Source organism: Lactuca virosa, chromosome 9 (genome assembly GCF_052849685.1).
Source record: "Lactuca virosa cultivar CGN04683 chromosome 9, Lactuca_virosa_CGN04683_v6, whole genome shotgun sequence".
In the NCBI taxonomy this organism is placed as follows: domain Eukaryota; kingdom Viridiplantae; phylum Streptophyta; class Magnoliopsida; order Asterales; family Asteraceae; genus Lactuca; species Lactuca virosa.
The window spans coordinates 219224894-219243595 of NC_136434.1; the positions used below are offsets into that span (position 1 = coordinate 219224894).

Sequence of the window (18702 nt, forward strand, 5' to 3'; positions counted from 1 at the left end):
TAATATTTAGTCCAGTCTTTTTACTATTTTTTTTTAAAATAATTTTTCAATAATTAATTATATAAACCCAAAATGCAGAAAAAACCAATGCATTAACCAATTCTAAAACAAATCCAAACTAAAAATCCACAATCTCCTTGTATTTTTATGTTTACGCATTAAATAATAAGCAAACTAAACAAACATCAATATTTAAGACAATATTTATGTTTCAACAAAATGGAAACAACCCCACGCAACGTTTTAAGTCCTACTTCATTTGAATAAGCTTCAGATCTTATTACAAGATTTCCAACTGACATTTCAAGAAACTCTGAAACACATCTCACCATGGAAATGTCTTCTGTTGATACTTTAAAGTTAATTGCACACTAAAACTTTGCTGCAACTTCAAATCCATCAAAGCCTCTCCAGGGATATCACTTGGGATCTCTTTGGAGAAAAGTCTAAATAAAGTCTCTTTACATCTTCAAAAATAAAAGTATAAAAGAAAACAAATTGAGAAGATTGAAAGCAAACCAGTCACAAGTTTTATTTACGGAATTAGTCAAAAGTTGATCACTTTAGTCTCTTGGCGTCCTGTGGGCAGTGAATTTGCTTTTGTAGAACATCTATTAGGATAACGATCGATTAATTATATCATTTTAGTAAAACTAGTTTCTATGTTGGTTTTGAAACAACCATAAAACAAGGAGGAAAAGATAAACGATCTGTAGCATTTTAAGCATCGAAGACAAAGACAATCTTTTGTCTTAAAGCATCGAACAAGACCCTGATGACAAATTTTCAAATGGAAGCATCAAACACAATTAGTCGTGAAGCATCAAGCAATAATATGATGGTTTTCAAACAATAAACTAGAAGCATCAAACACAATATGATGGAAAATATTCAAATGGAAAAATCTAATGGCTTGAAGCATCAAAAATAAACTAGAAGCATCAAACATATCTCAAACAGCCATGGTTTGAGTCAAATTCCAAACAGATTTGAAGAATTGGAGTAATAACCTTGGTCGTCGGTGATGGAGGAGCTCGCCCGTGGTGGAGAAGAGATGGACCATAGGAGCTTGAAGAAGGCACCGATGAGCTAAAACAAATAAACTATAAGCATTAACCAAATTTCAAACAGTGAAGCAACCATAGATTGAATCTAATTCCAAACACGTCTGATGAAATGAAGCGATTACCTTGGTCGTCGGAGGTGGTTGAGGAGAGATGGACCACAGAGAATCAACTAGTGAGAATGAAGGCGGAAGATATTGAAGGATGGAAAATCTCTAATTCTCTTTCAAATTATGTTAGGTAACTTTTTGGAAACTTGTGATAGAGGCTTGAATTAGTGGAACTGGTGATGGAAAATTGATGGTAGCCATGTGTTTGTGTAGGAAGATGGAGAATGAACAGCCCAGATGAATGAGGAGGGTGCGAAGAATAAGGTGTTGTTTGTTTTTTCGAAGCAAAAAATTCAAGAAGTCTGCGGACCACCTCTACAACCCTCTGCAGTAGAAGAGGTGGACCAAACGGCTGCAAGCTGTAATAAGAAGTCTGTTTGTTTTTAACCTCTGCAGACTGCTGCAATATACTGAAATTTAAATAAATTAATTTTACAAAATTATAATAGTTTTTCAAATCAAAAAATTTAATAATTTTAGTCTTGCAACATTAAAATGAAATTCATTACATTTTTTATAAAAACATTCAATAATACTATTAAATACTATTTACAAAGTAATTGAATTAACATTAAAATTACATTGTTTTAGCTAAATAGTGTCCTTATGAATTGCTTCAAATTGCTCTTGATTTGGAGATCCTTCACAAAAACTTGATTCAACACATTGAGAAACATTCTCTTGACTCCTCTTTGTCTTTGCTTCACCTGCTTCACAAATACAAGTACGATTTTAAAGAGCATAAATACATCACATTTTTACCAGCATACTTTTGATTACAAGCATATAACATTTAACCATTTGCATTTGTTACTAGAGATGTGCAAGACCAAACGAAATGCAATTAAATTAAACTTCAATGTTCTCTAAAGCATTTCATTGAGCACCTATAGTGCACAACTTGTTTCCCTCTTAAATTACTACCGCTATATGTATACTAACCATCCAACTCTTTAGACATCCAATTCAACAAAGAAATAAAACATATACTTGGTTGGAAGCAAATCAACGTAACAAAAATCAGACTTTTCATTGACATGCATCAAATCAACATAACTTGCAAGAAAATCAGAAAATCAACATAAACTTGAATTCATAAACATATCAATATTGATGATTTCAACAAGAAAATCAGAAAAACAATTGATTTCAAGAACATACAAAAACAGCTGATTTCATAAACATATAAATGTTGCCGAAAAGAAGAACTGATTTCAACAGCAGCTGTCGATTTCAAGAACTGAATTAGAAGAAGAAACATACATGTTTGAGCAGCGAACATAAAATCGGCTAGGGTGGAGCAGCCATGGCGACCGGCGACGTACGAGCTGCTGCGATGACTCGATGGGAAAGGAAGAACGATGGGAGATGGAATGAGCGATGTTTGTTTTCAATGTTATATCCCGTTCTTTTTTTTCTTTTAGGTTTAGGTTAAGAAGAGGTGAGAAGAGGCAATGCCAATGTTGTATGGGGCAGAGGACGGGCATAGGTTTTTGAGCCCAAAGCCATTTAAAAAAATAAACTGCTATGAAATTAAAAGTGTTGCGCGTGTGTTGCGCCGCGCAACAATAAGTGGTAAGAACAGGTTTTTTTTACAAAAAACAAACAGCACCTAAGAGGTGAGAGGCGGGTGTGGTGTGAAATTAAACCTAGAAATATTTTTGTGGGGGATGTAACACCCTATTCTGAATAGTTTCCTAATGCAGGGTGGTGGCCCGAAGATCATGTATCATCAGGCTTAGGACCTTTGAGGAAAAGAGATCTGGACCCATTTGGGTGTGCATAATGTAACTTAGATGATCTGGGAGTTCGGTTTGTGTTTCGAAGCCTAGGGGTATATCGGTAAAGCGTACGTTCGGGCTTTTATGGAAATTGGATTTTAGTTCGGGAAGTTTTAAGGCAAGTATGGGTTGATAGAAGCGTAGAGCTTCTCGTCACCTTTCTGTGGATATAAGGATCGTTGGAAGCAGACTTATAACAAAGGAGTTATGGCCTTCGGAAGATGGTAGGGTTTAAGGCAAACCCTAGTACGCGGGGCGTACTAGGGAGAATGATCGCAGCTACTTGGAGATGTATGCTAAGTGTAATGGGAGTACGCAGGGCGTACTCCAGTTTCATGCAAACCATAATTTAGGGTCTTGGACCCTATTTAAGCTCCTTATCTCATCACCAAAACCTAATACCTTCAGCCTCCACTACAAGAAAACAGTCGTTTGATGACATGCAAACAATGACACACACTTATTTACGATACGCATTTTTTTGTGTCCCAAAAATAATGTCAGCTTTCTAAAATTTGAATGATAGAGGACACGCATTTTTGCGTGCCCTAAAATTACTGTCCTACAAAAAATAAAAAAATAGAGGGTGCTTATCTTAAATGCATGTCCTCTACAAATGTCATTTTATAATTTTTTACACAAATGTGTGTTTTTAAAGGGGGAAAATGAAATCCTCTAAAATTATAAATTTTTGAAGTACCCCGCTTCTACACTCTATCTTCTGTATCTCCCTTCATTTACTCCTTCCTTCTCTGTAAACCCTAAGCCATCGCCACTACCATTGAACCCTAAAAACTCAATCCACACTTCATGCTTCTGTGATTCTCTCCTCTTCGGCTCTCTAATCTCCGATTTCAGTTTGAAAACATCTATCGACCTCCCTGCTTCGATTAGAAACCCAAAAAATTAGAAAACGCCACATTGTCGAGTGTGTTAGCGTTGGTACTCTGGTGTGTACCTTGTCACCGTTTTATAATTCGTCCGGATCTTTAATTTTAGCAAACCCATCAGAACCCTAAGTCTTGCTTTTTACGCTTTGAAATCCTTCCTTCCCTAGTCGTCTGTTATTCTGAATCCTCATTTCTTTTCCCTATCACGAACGCGCCTCCATCGCATCGCCCTTCTCATCGTCATTTGAGGCTCTTATGCCTCCATCATTGTCTCTGTGCTCATCGTATCATCAGACCTGCTGCCTCTTCTTGTCATTCTCCTCTTTAACCCTATGCAGGTAATATCATCAGTACTCCCTTATTAGTCATTGTTGTTCTCATGCCCCTCTCTTGTTGTTTGTCTGATTCTATCTCGATATCAATTTTGTCATTGACATCTTTAATTTTTTTTTGTTATGTTCAATTTTCTAATTGCCCCACTGTTCCACATGGCCTTCGTTATGTTATCGAGTTGCCAATTTCCATTAGCTGGTAAGTTTTGGGGCAATAGTTTGCACTCATCTCGCCTATTCTCCTCTTTGTGTTCTCTAGATCTCAATATATGTTCTTCATATTCTGTTGAATGATGTTTGTTTTGAATTTTGATTTTTACTATGAAATTGAAGGTTAATTCAATACAGTTTATAATTGTTGATACCGAGCCTACGACCTGTTTATTTTTACTTTTTCCTGATCCCCTTTTATCTTACTAAATTATTTGCTTCTTATGTTTTTGATGAATCTTGAATGGTGGGAAGGATGAAGTGATGTTGATAGAGTGGTTTTTTTATGAACACCACCTGTTTGATAAATTTCCCCAATGAACAAGCAAAAGTACCATTGACTAATTCATCAATGACATTAATAATCACACTCTGTAAGTGCTTTTTTCCTTGTTATATATTAGGTTCAAGAAGTAACAATTTGTTTATTTTATTGTTATAGTGAGGGGAAAAAGACATGAAATTTAAGGTGTGTGCAATTAGATGTGGATAGTGAGGCCAAGGTGCTGGTATAAGCTAACATGCAAAGGTTTCTATGTGTATAATGATAAGCGGAAAGCAAGTCCGGATCCTAAAATAAAGAATTATATTGAGAAGTCAAGGAAAATGATTGGCGTCTCCATTGATCAACAGGTCATTCTCTCTCTTTGTCTCTCTTTCTCTCTCTCTCTCTCTCTCTCTCTATATATATATATATATATATATATATATATATATATATATATATATATATATATATATATATGGGTTAAGTTATTTTGTTTCTTACATCTATTGTGTGCCCATAAACACGGTTCTGGACCAATAGATGAATAAAATCAATGGTCATGATCTGAGGGTCTACGATATTACAATAAGGTAACATGTACCATATAATCACACAAATTTCAGCAGAAGGGTGTTTTGGTTAATTAACCTACATTAAAAAAGAAAATTTTCGAATTTTAAGGGATAATTAATTTCAGTTTTTTAAATCTGAATTTTTTAAATTAATTCAAATTTAATTCTATTATAATTTCTAATACTAACCGATTTTATTCTGTCAGAATGATAGAGAGTCAAACATAAACTAGTAAATATATTTTCGATTTTATTCTTGTAGAATATGGTTCATTCAATATATTTTTTATAATTAACATGCTTAAAGAATTATACAACATATTATCAACAATAGCATTTTCTAATGAATACAAATTTTATTTTTTAAGAATCACTAATTACATTAATTCGTAAAGAATAAGACTAAACAATTACTACATTCATTATGAAAAAAAAATGATTAATAATGGTTTAAGAATTACATTTATTCTTAAAGATTAAAACTAAGAATGGTTAAAAAATAAAAATAAAAACATCAAAATCTAACAAAAACTCTAATCCATTCTGAAAGAATATTATTGTTAAGAAACACTTTATATATTCTGGCACAATACATTCTGCTAGAATACTCTCGTTCTCCATGTTTTTTTTTTCACATCAATGGCAGCCTCTTAAAAATCTATATCCACAAAGAAAACATAATCAACTTTAAAATATTAAAACTTTTAGTATATTCTAAAAGAACAAAACTATAAATTCTAATAGAATGTGTTAGACATTAAAGACTTTTAATTTATTCTAACAGAATGTAATACTTGAGTCACTTGATCAATTATTCCCCGAGTCACTTGATCCAAATAATCGATTTAATTTAATTACAATGATTCTACAGCCTACATTGTAGCTAACACAGAGGACAATACATTGGAAAAAGGTCATATTATTACAAGCAAGAATATGGGAAATATGATTGTTCAAAGATCACACAAATTTTCTAAACAAAGTAAAAGTGCTAAAATATAGTTGCAACATTCAATGTTCGAAGGACTGTAACTCAGGCAATATGAATCCAATTAAAATGACTTCAGAACCTAACTTGTAGTTAGCACAAAGGAGAACATGCAGAAAAAAAAATTCAAATCATTCCAAGCTAGTATGAGAGAGATATGATAGTTCAAAGATTACAAAAAAATTGGCTGAAATATTTGATTCAATCATTTTAGCAAACAATGGGCGCACAAAATCAGATGCTCAGATCTTTATACTCCATTTGATGAAACATACAACATATGTAATTAATATATACATGAATGTGACTAAATTTACAATAAAATAGTGTATACCTTCAAATACTAACGAGTAATTTGAGATTTCATGCCATAAAATCGAGATTCCATTCTGACAGAATTAGAGCTTGATCTTCCATTCCGGCAGCATTGCTGTCAGATACACCCATAGTTAAAAATTTGTGGTTATTATCCAATCAAGACCACTGCTCTGCATAAAAATTATACTTTTAATTTTTCAAATTTCTTGTTGGAGCAAAAGCCTTCAAATTTCTTGTTAGAGAGAAAACTAAAAACATAAACAAAAAAAGAAAGTTCCAACTAGACTATAGGTTTAGAAATTATCCCCATAATCTGGTTTCTTTTTTCTTTCATCCCCAAAGTCGTCTTTAGGGTTAGAAATCAAGTAGAAGAAAGATTAACTAGTGAAATCAGAAATCAAGTCGTGTTTGGTTGTCAGCTGGAGCCTGTGTACTATTCAGTGTCGACGGATCAATTTTGTTCTTGATTTTTATTTGTGGAGGGTGAAGAAAAAAATGAGAGAATGAATAATCTATAACAAAATTTATAATTACCTGTATAATTTCTTAAAGTCCTTTGATTCTTTGAAGAAAGAAGAATTTGGTGGTGGTGTGTTGGTGTCTGTGGTGATCGGGTGAAACTGTAAAGCAGCCGATTCTTTGGTTATAAAAAAGAGATATTAGGTCAACATATATTTATTTTGTTTCCTTAATTGCAAGTGCAAAAAACCATAAATACCCTTTTTGATTTAATTAATTATTTAATTATTTGCAAATTTGTGATTGGTGCATTTAGGAACATACGAGTTGCTAGAAACATTTAAACCTAGCTATATATATATATATATATATATATATATATATATATATATATATATATATATATAGGGGAGCGTTCAATCGAGAACATTTCTTATCGCGAGAACATTTGAGAACAAATTTGAAAAACACAATTTTTTTAAGTAAAATTATAAAACAATAATCATATAAATTAAAAAATAGTTACAAACAATTAAAAAACCCACTCACCACACACCACACACCACCACCACCCATCAGTAACCACCACCACCACCAACCACCACCCGCCACCACCATCACCACCCACCACCATCACCACCCAACCATCACCACCTGCCACCACCACCCACCTCCACTGCCTGCCACCACCACCCACAACCCCTACCTACCACCCATCACTACCACCCGCCACCACCACCCATCACTACCTACCACCACCAACCACCACCCACCACCACCACCACCCATCACTAACCACCACCACCAACCACCACCCATCACTACCCACCCACCACCACCCGTCACCACCATCACCACCCACTACCATCACCACCCAGCCACCACCACCCGCCACTACCACCCATCACCACCGCCTGCCACCACCACCAACAACCACTACCTACCACCCATCAACACCACCCATCCACCACAACCACCACCACCACCCACCACCACCACTACCAACCACCGCCGCCATTACCCCCACCTCTACCCTACCTACAAAGATTTGTTATTGTGTTTTTGATTCATTAGGTTTTATCTTGTATATAATCACATGTGATTATATGTATCGAGTCACATGTGATTATATGTATCGAATCATATATAATTTATGTTATTAAATACATATAATCACATGTGATTAAATACACGTGAAAAACTAGTGAATCGAGAATACAAAAACAAATATTGTCCACGTAAATCATATGTGATTAGATACATATAACTACACGTGATTATATGTATTTAATAAAATATTATTTATGTGGGCCGTATTTATTTTCGTGTTTTCGATTTAATAATTGGCATCGTGTATTAAATCACATGTGATTATATGTATTTGATCACATATGATTTACATGGACAATATTTGTTTTCACGTGTTGATTCAATATTTGTTCTTGTGTATTTAGTCACATGTGATTATATATATTTAATCACATATGATTCGTATGGAAAATATTTATTCTTGTGTCGACTAAATAATTTTTCTAATATGTTTAATCACATGTGATTATATGTATTTAATCACATATGATTTATGTGGACAAGATTCATTATTTCTTTCTCAATTCAATAGTTGTACTCATGTACTTAATCACATGTGATTATATGTATCAAATCGCATATGATTTATATTGATAATATTCATGAGTCAATATTTTTTCTTATGTATTTACTCATATGTGATTGTATGTATTAATCACATATGATTAATGTGGAAAAAGAAAAAACTATTTAATCAAAAACGCGAAAATGAATCTTGTGTACAGAAATCATATGTGACTAAATGTACAAGAACAACTATTGAACAAGAATGTGAAAATGAATATTGTCCATGTAAATCATATCTAATTAGATACATATAATCTCATGTAATTAAACGCAAAAGAACAATAACTGAATCGAGAACGTGAAAATAAATATTTTTCGCATAAATTCTATGTGATTAGATATATATAATCACATGTGATTATATGCATTTAATCACATATGATATATGTGGACAATATTTATCTTTGTGTTCTCGATTAAATAGTTGTTCTTGTGTATATAATCATATGTGATTATATGTATCTAATCACAATATTTGTTTTTGCGGTTTCGACTGAATAATTGCTTTTGTGTAATTAATCACATGTGATTATATGTATATAATCATATATGATTTGAGGTGGACAAGATGCATTTTTTCCTTCTCGATTCAATAGTTGTGCTCATGTACTTAATCACATACGATTATACATATAATCACATGTGATAAAATACATGAGATCAACTATTGAATCGACAAAGCAAAAATGAATTATGTCCACATAAATCATATGTGATTAGATTCATATAATCACATGTGATTATATGTATTTAATCACATATAATTAATTTGGATAAAGATTTATTTTCGCTTTCTTGGTTCAATATTGGTTATCGTGTATATAATTACATGTGGTTGTATGTATCTAATCATATATGATTTAAATAGACAAGATTTGTTTTTTCCAAATAAAATCATATGTGATTAGAAACATATAATCACATCTGATTAAATTATTTAATCACATATGATTAAAGTGGAAAAAAAACAATTATTGAATCTAGAACGCGAAAAAGAATCTTAGCCAAGTAAATCACATATGATTAGATACACATAATCACATGTTAATGCCTACATAATAGGAGAGTTAGTACTCACCTCCTTGATCTTGAAAATTAGCTAGCATGAGCAAGATGGATCCTTTCCTTTCCGAGAACCTACACAAAAATTATAACATTATTTAGCTTGTGTTTGTTGCATTAATCTTATAAAACTTATGTACATATTTCCTTATTTTCTCTTTGATTGTAGTCCTCTGTTTGGGATATGTTTTCTTACCTTTCAACCCATATAAATCATATGTGATTAGATACTTATAATCACATGTGATCAAATGTATTTAATCACATATGTTTAAAGTTGATAAAGAACAATTATTGAACCGAGAACGCGATAATGAATCTTGTCCACATAAATCATATGTGACTAGATACATATAATCACATGTGATTATATGTATATATAATCACATGTGATTATATGTATTTAATCAAATATAATTTATGTGCACAATACTTATTTTCACGGCTTCAATTCAAGAATTAGTCTCGTGTATTTAATCACATGTGATTATATGTATTTAATTACATATGATTTGTATAGATAATATCTATTTTCATGTCCTTTGATTCAGTAGTTGCTCTCGTGTATATAATCACATGTGATTATGTTTATCAAATCACATATGATTTATTTTGATAGTATTCGTTTTCGCAATTTTGATTCAATATTTTTTTTCTCATATATCTAATCATATGTGATTGTATGTATTTAATCACATATGATTAATGTGGAAAAACAAAAATTGTTGAATCGAAAACACAAAAATATATGATTTACATAGACAATATTTAATAACATATGATTTACATGTGCTTATATGTATTTAATAACATATGATTTACATGGACAATATTTGTTTTCACGTGTTGATTCAATAGTTGTTCTTGTATATTTAATCACATATGAATTACATGTTATTCATATGAATTACATGTGATTCATATGTGATTTATATATGAATCACATGTAATTCATATTTGATTCACTTGTGAATTACATGTGATTCATATGTGAATCACATGTGATTCATATGTGCTTATATGTATTTAATAACATATGATTTACATGGACAATATTTGTTTTCACGTGTTGATTCAATATTTGTTCTTGTGTATTTAATCACATATGAATTACATGTGATTCATATAAATTACATGTGATTCATATGTGATTTATATGTGAATTTTCATATTTGATTCACTTGTGAATTACATGTGATTCATATGTGAATCACATGTGGTTCATATGTGAATCACATGTGATTCATATGTGAATCACATGTGTTTTATATGTGAATCACATGTAATTCATATTTCATATGTGATTCACTTGTGAATTAAATGTGTTTCATATGCGAATCACATGTGATTTATATGTGAATCACATGTGATTTATATGTGAATCACATGTAATTCATATGTGATTCACTTGTAAATTGCATGTGATTTATATGTGAATTACATGTGATTTATATGTGAATCACATGTGATTTATATGTGAATCACATGTAATTCATATTTCATATATGGTTCACTTGTGAATCACATGTGATTTATATGTGAATCACATGTAATTCATATTTCATATGTGATTCACTTGTGAATTACATGTGTTTCATATGTGAATCACATGTGATTTATATGTGAATCACATGTGATTTATATGTGAATCACATGTAATTCATATGTGATTTACTTGTGAATTGCATGTGATTTATATGTGAATTACATGTGATTTATATGTAAATCACATGTGATTTATATGTGAATTACATGTAATTCATATTTCAGATGTGATTCACTTGTGAATCACATGTGTTTCATATGTTAATCGCATGTGATTTATATGTGAATCACATGTGATTTATATGTGAATCACATGTGATTTATATATGAATCACATGTAATTCATATGTGAATCACTTGTGATTTACTTGTGAATTACATGTGATTCATATGTAAATTACATATGAATCACATGTAACTCATATGTGATTCACTTGTGATTTACATGCGAATTACATGTGAATCACATGTAATTCATATGTGAATCACTTGTGAATTTTTGTCATATTATGTGAACTTTCCCCAGTATAAAAGCTACCTTTTACTACAAAAAGGTAAAAGGGAAACTAACTTGTAATAGGATAAAAGAATAAAATCACAAAATGGAAAAAAATAAACTCACGTGTGGATTGCATGATGAAGTTATGGATTGCATGATGGGCAAATAGCATGGACAAACCTTGTGACGTTGCTTTCTTCTCATAAACCTATAACAAGTCAAAGTAGCATGATTTGCACTAATCTGGTTCATAATTCTTTGCTTTATTCTCATGAACCTATAACAAGTCAAAGTATAAGAAAAGTGTTAAATTTAAAGACTTATAGAAAAAAAATATCAAAGTCAATTGTCAATTTCCTTCTAGTTTGATCCTTGTTTTTTAATTACAAGAAAGTATGGTTGTATTGGTTATAGAGAAAGTTAACTCGTTGTTTATGCAAAAAAAAGCATTATGCTAGCATATATGTTTTGTTTTGTTTTCCTTCCGGGAAGCAACATTCTGTCAAACTTTTGCACAAAAGCAACCTCAATATTAACATATGCACAAAAGCACTCCCCAACAAGGGTAAAATGGTAAAAACAACACAAAAGCACAAGTTATGTTTTGTCATTCATGCCTCGAATCGTTCTATAATGTCCTTAAATGGAATAGTTGTATCATGCCAAACCTTGTTGAGTTTATTTGCAAAGATGTTAAATAGAAAATAAGTTAGCAAAAATCAAGCAATAGTAATAGAAAAATTTTTATTAACAACATTATAATTGATAAATCATTCACAGTCAAACAGAATATCAGCATACCTATCAACTCCTAGTTTTTCATACTTTCCTTCAATGTATTCATTGATCCTTTCTTCACTCATTTATGAAGGCCTAACAAATCTATAACATAAGTTTCAAAAAATGAGATATTTTTATAGAAATAAATCAATAATGAAAAATTTGTGCCTAAAAAACAATGATAAACCTGTGAAAGAATGCTACAACATCCATGGTTTTGGCATCAATTGAAGAATCTCAACTTTTCCCTCTAAATCAAGCATTCTAAATCAAGCATAAGGAAGAAATCCAAATTATCAGAGTGCTTGTTGTTATACTCAACGGTGTTTAATGTATTTTCCAAAGAGAAACTATAATGTTGTAAATACACAATATGAAATTTTGCACATTTGTCTTGGGTAAAACATGTTTACCAGTTTGCTTGTTGCTCTCATGGCTGATGGGGAGTGCTTGTGTGTTGTTTTGACCATTTTACCCTTGGTGGGGAATGCTTTTGTTGCTGCTTTGTTCACATCTTCAATTCCATCTTGAATTCTTTGTTTCCTTATTAGCATGTTTATATGTTTCTCCTCTAAATCAACATATTATTCAAGCATCCGTGCATAACCCTTCATTGCCATTTGCATTGCTTCTTTAATCTCTACTGAATATTTTCTCTCTGTTTCAACTTCTTGTTTTTGCTTTTCAGCAAGCAATTGGTTGGCTTGTAGTTGATTTTTTCTACTCTTCTGTAAGAGAAATCCATTTTCTTTCTTCTTCGTTAAATCATATTCTCTCTTATCATCAATTGACTATAGGATTATGTATAAAGAAGGAGCTTCATTGGTATCAGATGGATAGGTTATTTGATTTCAGAAAAACATGCAACATCACCTGGTAGATCATGTTTTTCGAGAACTATTACATGTTTCCCGTATCTTGCTAGGATTCATGCACAATAGAGTCCACCAGTACCACCCCCTATAACAATAAGATCTGCTTCTGTCTTCCCTGCATAGATCATATATATGAAATCTGTTGGTTTATGTCTCAATGTAAATTACTCAATTTGGTCAAACAATAATTAAAATTATGGATTCGTGTAATCATACAAACACATAGCTTGATCCTAAACAGAAATTAGAAATGTAGAGTGATAATTCAATCATACATGGGAAGGGTTTCGGTTGTGTAATTGTAGAAGAGGGGGATGAAGATGATAATTAAGATGTTTCCCACAGCCTCGTTCATTGATGTTTCCTTACTAGCGTTACATCATCCTTTTCTCCATATTTGAATGCTTCAGTAAGAGCTTCAAGGTCAGCTCTGATCGATTTCATCTCCGATTTGGGAATAGAAATTCCAGATTTAACAATATCACGTCTTCTCCACCCCTTTCAAGATAAGATGTTTAACAATTCTTCCAATCTTTAAATCGCAAGGCAACGATTGAAAATTAGAGAAGAAGGACATCAGAAAAAAGTCTGGTAGCCCCTAGATCTGAGAACGAAGTCACGAAAATAGGAACGGATGAGAGAGAGAGAGAGAAAGAATGATGAGATAGATATGTAGAGAGAGAAAGATAAGAGAGGTATGTAGAGAGAGAAATATAAGAGAGATGTACCGAGAGTCTAAAAAATGTTCTCAAATGTTCTCACAGGAAAAATGTTCTTATTGGAACACAACTCTATATATATATATATATATATATATATATATATATATATATATATATATATCTTAATGAAAAAAACATGTTTGTTTTGCCTGACGGAATAGAATTGACCATTCCAGATTCCATCCAAACAAATGTAGATTTTTTGTATGTTTAATTAAAGGGTTTGATTTGATTTTAGCTTGAGAACTTATCAAAACCCTGTTGTGTTATGTCCCAATACTTTCGGGAGCTGAAATCAAATCAAATAAACAAAGTGAATTAATTACAAAACTGCCTATAAATGGAAACTCAATATAAAAATATGAGATTGAACAATATTTCTAGACCAATTTCTGATGATGAATTGATAAGGATGAGGGATTTCATATCTTTTGCATAGACGAGAGATTGTAGCTTTTTTAGGTGTGACAAAAAATTGCAACTTTTGTCCAATTAACATCAGTAGTATTAAGCTTCATCTGATTAAAACATAAGTTAGAAAAACTAACCTCCTTCCCATCATAGATGCATACTACAATGTTTGTAACACCCAATCGTTGTAAATTAGATGTTAGTTTACTAAGCCTCTTCTCCTTCATTTCATTAGCATAAATAATACCTAATAAGAATCACATAATGTGGTTGGTTAATTAGATAAAATTTATATATAAGATATTTTATATCCAAATGACATCACAAATAAAGAGCATACCAGTGTTTTTCATAAGAGCTGCAATGTAAGTGGTTTTACCACCAGGAGGTTAGAGCTATCTTATACAAGTAGTTGTTTGAAATCATAGTTTTATATTTTTATTTTATTTGATTTGATTTTATTTGTGGTATGTTTAAACAGAAGGACATAAAAGAGATGATATTCTTCGCTTTTGTGAAGGAGGCTTGTCGATTATATGTCATTCTAGCTTTGAAGGTATCTATCTTGTTTCCTAGATTGTCCCCTTATAAACACAAATTTCTAAAACTAGTTTCTATTTCCATAAGGATCCATATTATATAGTATTATGACTAATTTCTTAGTGGCGAATTCCAAACTCTTTATAGTTTCTAATAATGTCTCTATCACATATCCTAATACCTGTACTGTATAGATCTTGTACTGTATAGATCTGGAGGAATGGTTGGTTTGTTTATTTTAGGATTAAACCCTAAAAACAACATCTAAACTGCATAGAACTTTAGAACAAGAAAGAATAAGTATATATTAAATTCAATATATTTCTTTTACATTCATGATTTATCATTATAGTGAGTATAACATTGGTGCACAAGTAATTTATATATCTATAATGTTTTTGTTTCAGCTTTCAAGGGTATTTTAGACATTTAATTATTTTTGTATGTAGGTTGTGACATAGGACAAAACTTACATTAGTATTTTTTTTACTTAACATAATTTTTTTTCCCGTATTATGAATATTACACTATTTTGTTAACTGGATTGATTTATGTAATCAACTAAAACATTATATGTATTTTTTTCTCATGTCGGGGGTAGCAAAGTTCATTACACAGATGATGATGTTGATGAAATATGTGAAGAATTGTCAACTTTTGATAAAGGCTTCATTTATCGGTGATATTTTGTATCTACAAACGATATAACAGTGAAATGTTAGGTAGCATCATCTTTTGACATGTGTACAATGTTTTTGTTAACTGTGCATGTGAAGTGCTAGGTAGCATCCTCTTTTGACATGCAGTATACATATATGTTTTTGATAACTTGTTTGAAATTTAGATGAAATTGAATGTTTTGTATTATATTGTTTCTGTATTATGCGTAAATGCACATTGTAAATGTGTATCGTAAATGCACGTCATTAATGTGTATCGGTATTTGGCTGTTGAAGTTTATGACATGCAAAATGAGTGTCATATTCATTTATGACAGTGGATTTAATGATACGTATTGCATGTCGTAAATACACATCATAAGGCTACGATACACAAATGTGTGTTGTCTTTCTTTATGGCAGGTCCTTCCTTGACACACAATGTGTGTCGTACATGTGCGTCATGCGCGTTGTAACTTTACGACACGTAAAAGCGTGTTGTCTTCCTTTATGACAACGCCTTCCTTGACATGCATTTATGTGTCATATGTGGCTTTTACGACACGCAGTGTGTGTCATTAAAGGGTATTTTTCTAGTAGTGCTCCATCCCTTTTTAACCCTAGATTCAAACCGTAAGTCCTTTTTTTATTTTGAACTTGGGAAGTGATTTGTGGGTGTTTTGTGGTGAAGAAGAAGAAGAAGAGAAACATTTAGAGGAGTGGCTTGAGCTTGTAGATCCATGAGTATCTTCCCATTTTCAAGCTTTCTAAGGTAAAAAACTTATACCTTGATGATAATTTTGGTTGGATCTACTTTATGGTGTTTCTTTGGCAGTTTTGAGTCCCTTGAAGTAAAGGTGAGATTTTGACCTGCTCCAGAAGTAGTCGATGATATATCTAAGCTCCAATAAGGTCCCTTGTTCATAAAAATGGAAATTTTACGGGAGTTATTGGTCCATGCAAGTATTAAGACCCTTATTAAGTTCCTTTTTTAAGTGTGGAGTCCCATTAAGGCATGTATGTGAGTAAAGTTGGCAACTTTATTGGTTAAGACCATGTCTAGGGATCAGATCTATGTTTTGGGCATATTAGCCTAACCCATTAAGGGCATAAAAGTTGGCTTTGGGCTTCTAATGGAACATTGGGTGCACGTGGAGGTATGCTCAACATAATGTTGGGTTTATGCATCAACTGGTTGTACATTGTGCTTCTAGGATGAGTAAACAGGGCGTACCTCTCGAGTACGCAGGGCATAATACCCAGTTCAGCCATTTTGGGCCTTTTAAGTTATGGGCCTTGTTGGGCCAATAGGCTTCTGATTTTGGGTCATGGTTAGGTTTTGGGCTTTCTTGGTATTGGTCTCATGAGATTTTTTGAGCCCAATTAGGAAGTTTGACCATATTGGGCTTTAGGTTTCAATTTTCGGGCTTTTTGTGCAATTAGGTTGGGCCTTGGTTTTGGGCCAAGTAAGAAAAGGGTAAAATTGTCTTTTACCCTTTAGGAAGTTGGTTTATGAAGTGGGCCTCAGATTTTTGGTTTCGGGATATTTATTGATTAAGTTCTTTATTTATTGTTAGTTGGCACGAGATTATTCGGTTCAGCGACCCGAGCAGTCATTTGATTATCAGCGGATTGAGGTGAGTCTCCTCACTGTACTCGTGGGTCGAAGGCACCAATTTCGGCCCACTACATTCTGTTATTTTAGATGTCTTTGTGACTCTTACATGGTATGTTGGGCTAGGCCCATTTGTATGTTGGGCTAGGCCCATCGTATGACGAGCTAGGCCCATTTGTATATTGGGATAGGTCCATGGAACAGGAAGGACTAGGCCCATTATATGTTATGTAGGTGCTAGCTGTCTTTATGACTTTTACATTTGTATGATCGCGCTAGGCCCAATCGTTTGGCAGGGCTAGGCCCATTATGGTGGGTTGGGCCCAGTATGCGAGGTGGGCCCAATGGTATGTATGGTATGCGGTATTTTGGGAGACTCACTAAGCTTTGTGCTTACTGTTTTTATGGTTATGGTTTCAGGTTCTTCCGGTTCGAAAGAGAAGGGCCCGGCTTGATCGCAGCGCATCCATCCATTTCCTCATTATGAAGATTTTGGGATTATACTCTGAATTGTTTTTCTTATAAAGTACTTTGGAATATTTCGAAAAAGGATATTGAATGTTGACTTAAAGATAATTAATGTTTTCGTTGAATTAAAAATGAAATTTTTACCTCATAATTTTGGGATGTTAGAAGCTGGTATCAGAGCCTTAGTTTGAGGAATCCAGGCACACTCTCGGGTATGTGTGAACTCAAACTGAGGAGTTGATAATCTTTTGAAAGAAAAGGAGTTTCTAAAAAGATTTTGTAAAAATGAGTAAATTTCAAAAAGGATTTATAAAGACAAAAAGGGGTGATGCGTGCAATCAGCCGAGCTCAAGTAAGTGATTCCCAGAATATCCATACATGTTTGTTATGAGAATTGCATGCTAGGATAAGGCTAAGGATACTTCTAGGAATTGCATAATAGATTGGACTGATATGTGATACCTTGTAGCCTAGGGAGCGTTGGATTCTATGCTAGATTGGGAATTTGTATCAGTAATTGCTAAGTGTATGCTTTAAAAATTGTAAATGGTTAGGATTATATAGCCCTAGAATGATTGATTTGGCCTTATTTCTTGTTCCTCGTTTGGATGTGGTCCTAGGGTAGAGTCTTTTATTCGATAGTCTATTTGATCATGTACTGTGTATAATTTGCATGCATAAGGCAACCGGTAGTGAGAGCAGAAGTCCCTAGCATGAGTAGTAGTATGTAAGTTTGAATGTTCTTTGGTTATTTTATGGATTGGAGTGCTACTGCATGAATGTTGCTTGTTTTGTGCTTTGTGGAACTCCTAAGTGATTTGAGTTAGCTATTTAGTGAATATGTTAAGTCACATGTGACAAAGGTTGAATAATCTAAG

At 32.7% G+C, this 18702-nt stretch overlaps 1 long non-coding RNA gene across 1 annotated transcript; it reads right to left on the reverse strand.

Moving 5' to 3' along the window:
- Window positions 1–9643: 9643 nt before the first annotated feature.
- Window positions 9644–14015, reverse strand: LOC145139524 (uncharacterized). The gene is made up of 4 exons (XR_013721931.1): window positions 13685–14015; window positions 12948–13524; window positions 11878–12031; window positions 9644–9785 (listed from the first exon to the last, which is right to left on the reverse strand). It is a non-coding gene; the product is annotated as an uncharacterized LOC145139524 (long non-coding RNA).
- Window positions 14016–18702: the final 4687 nt, after the last annotated feature.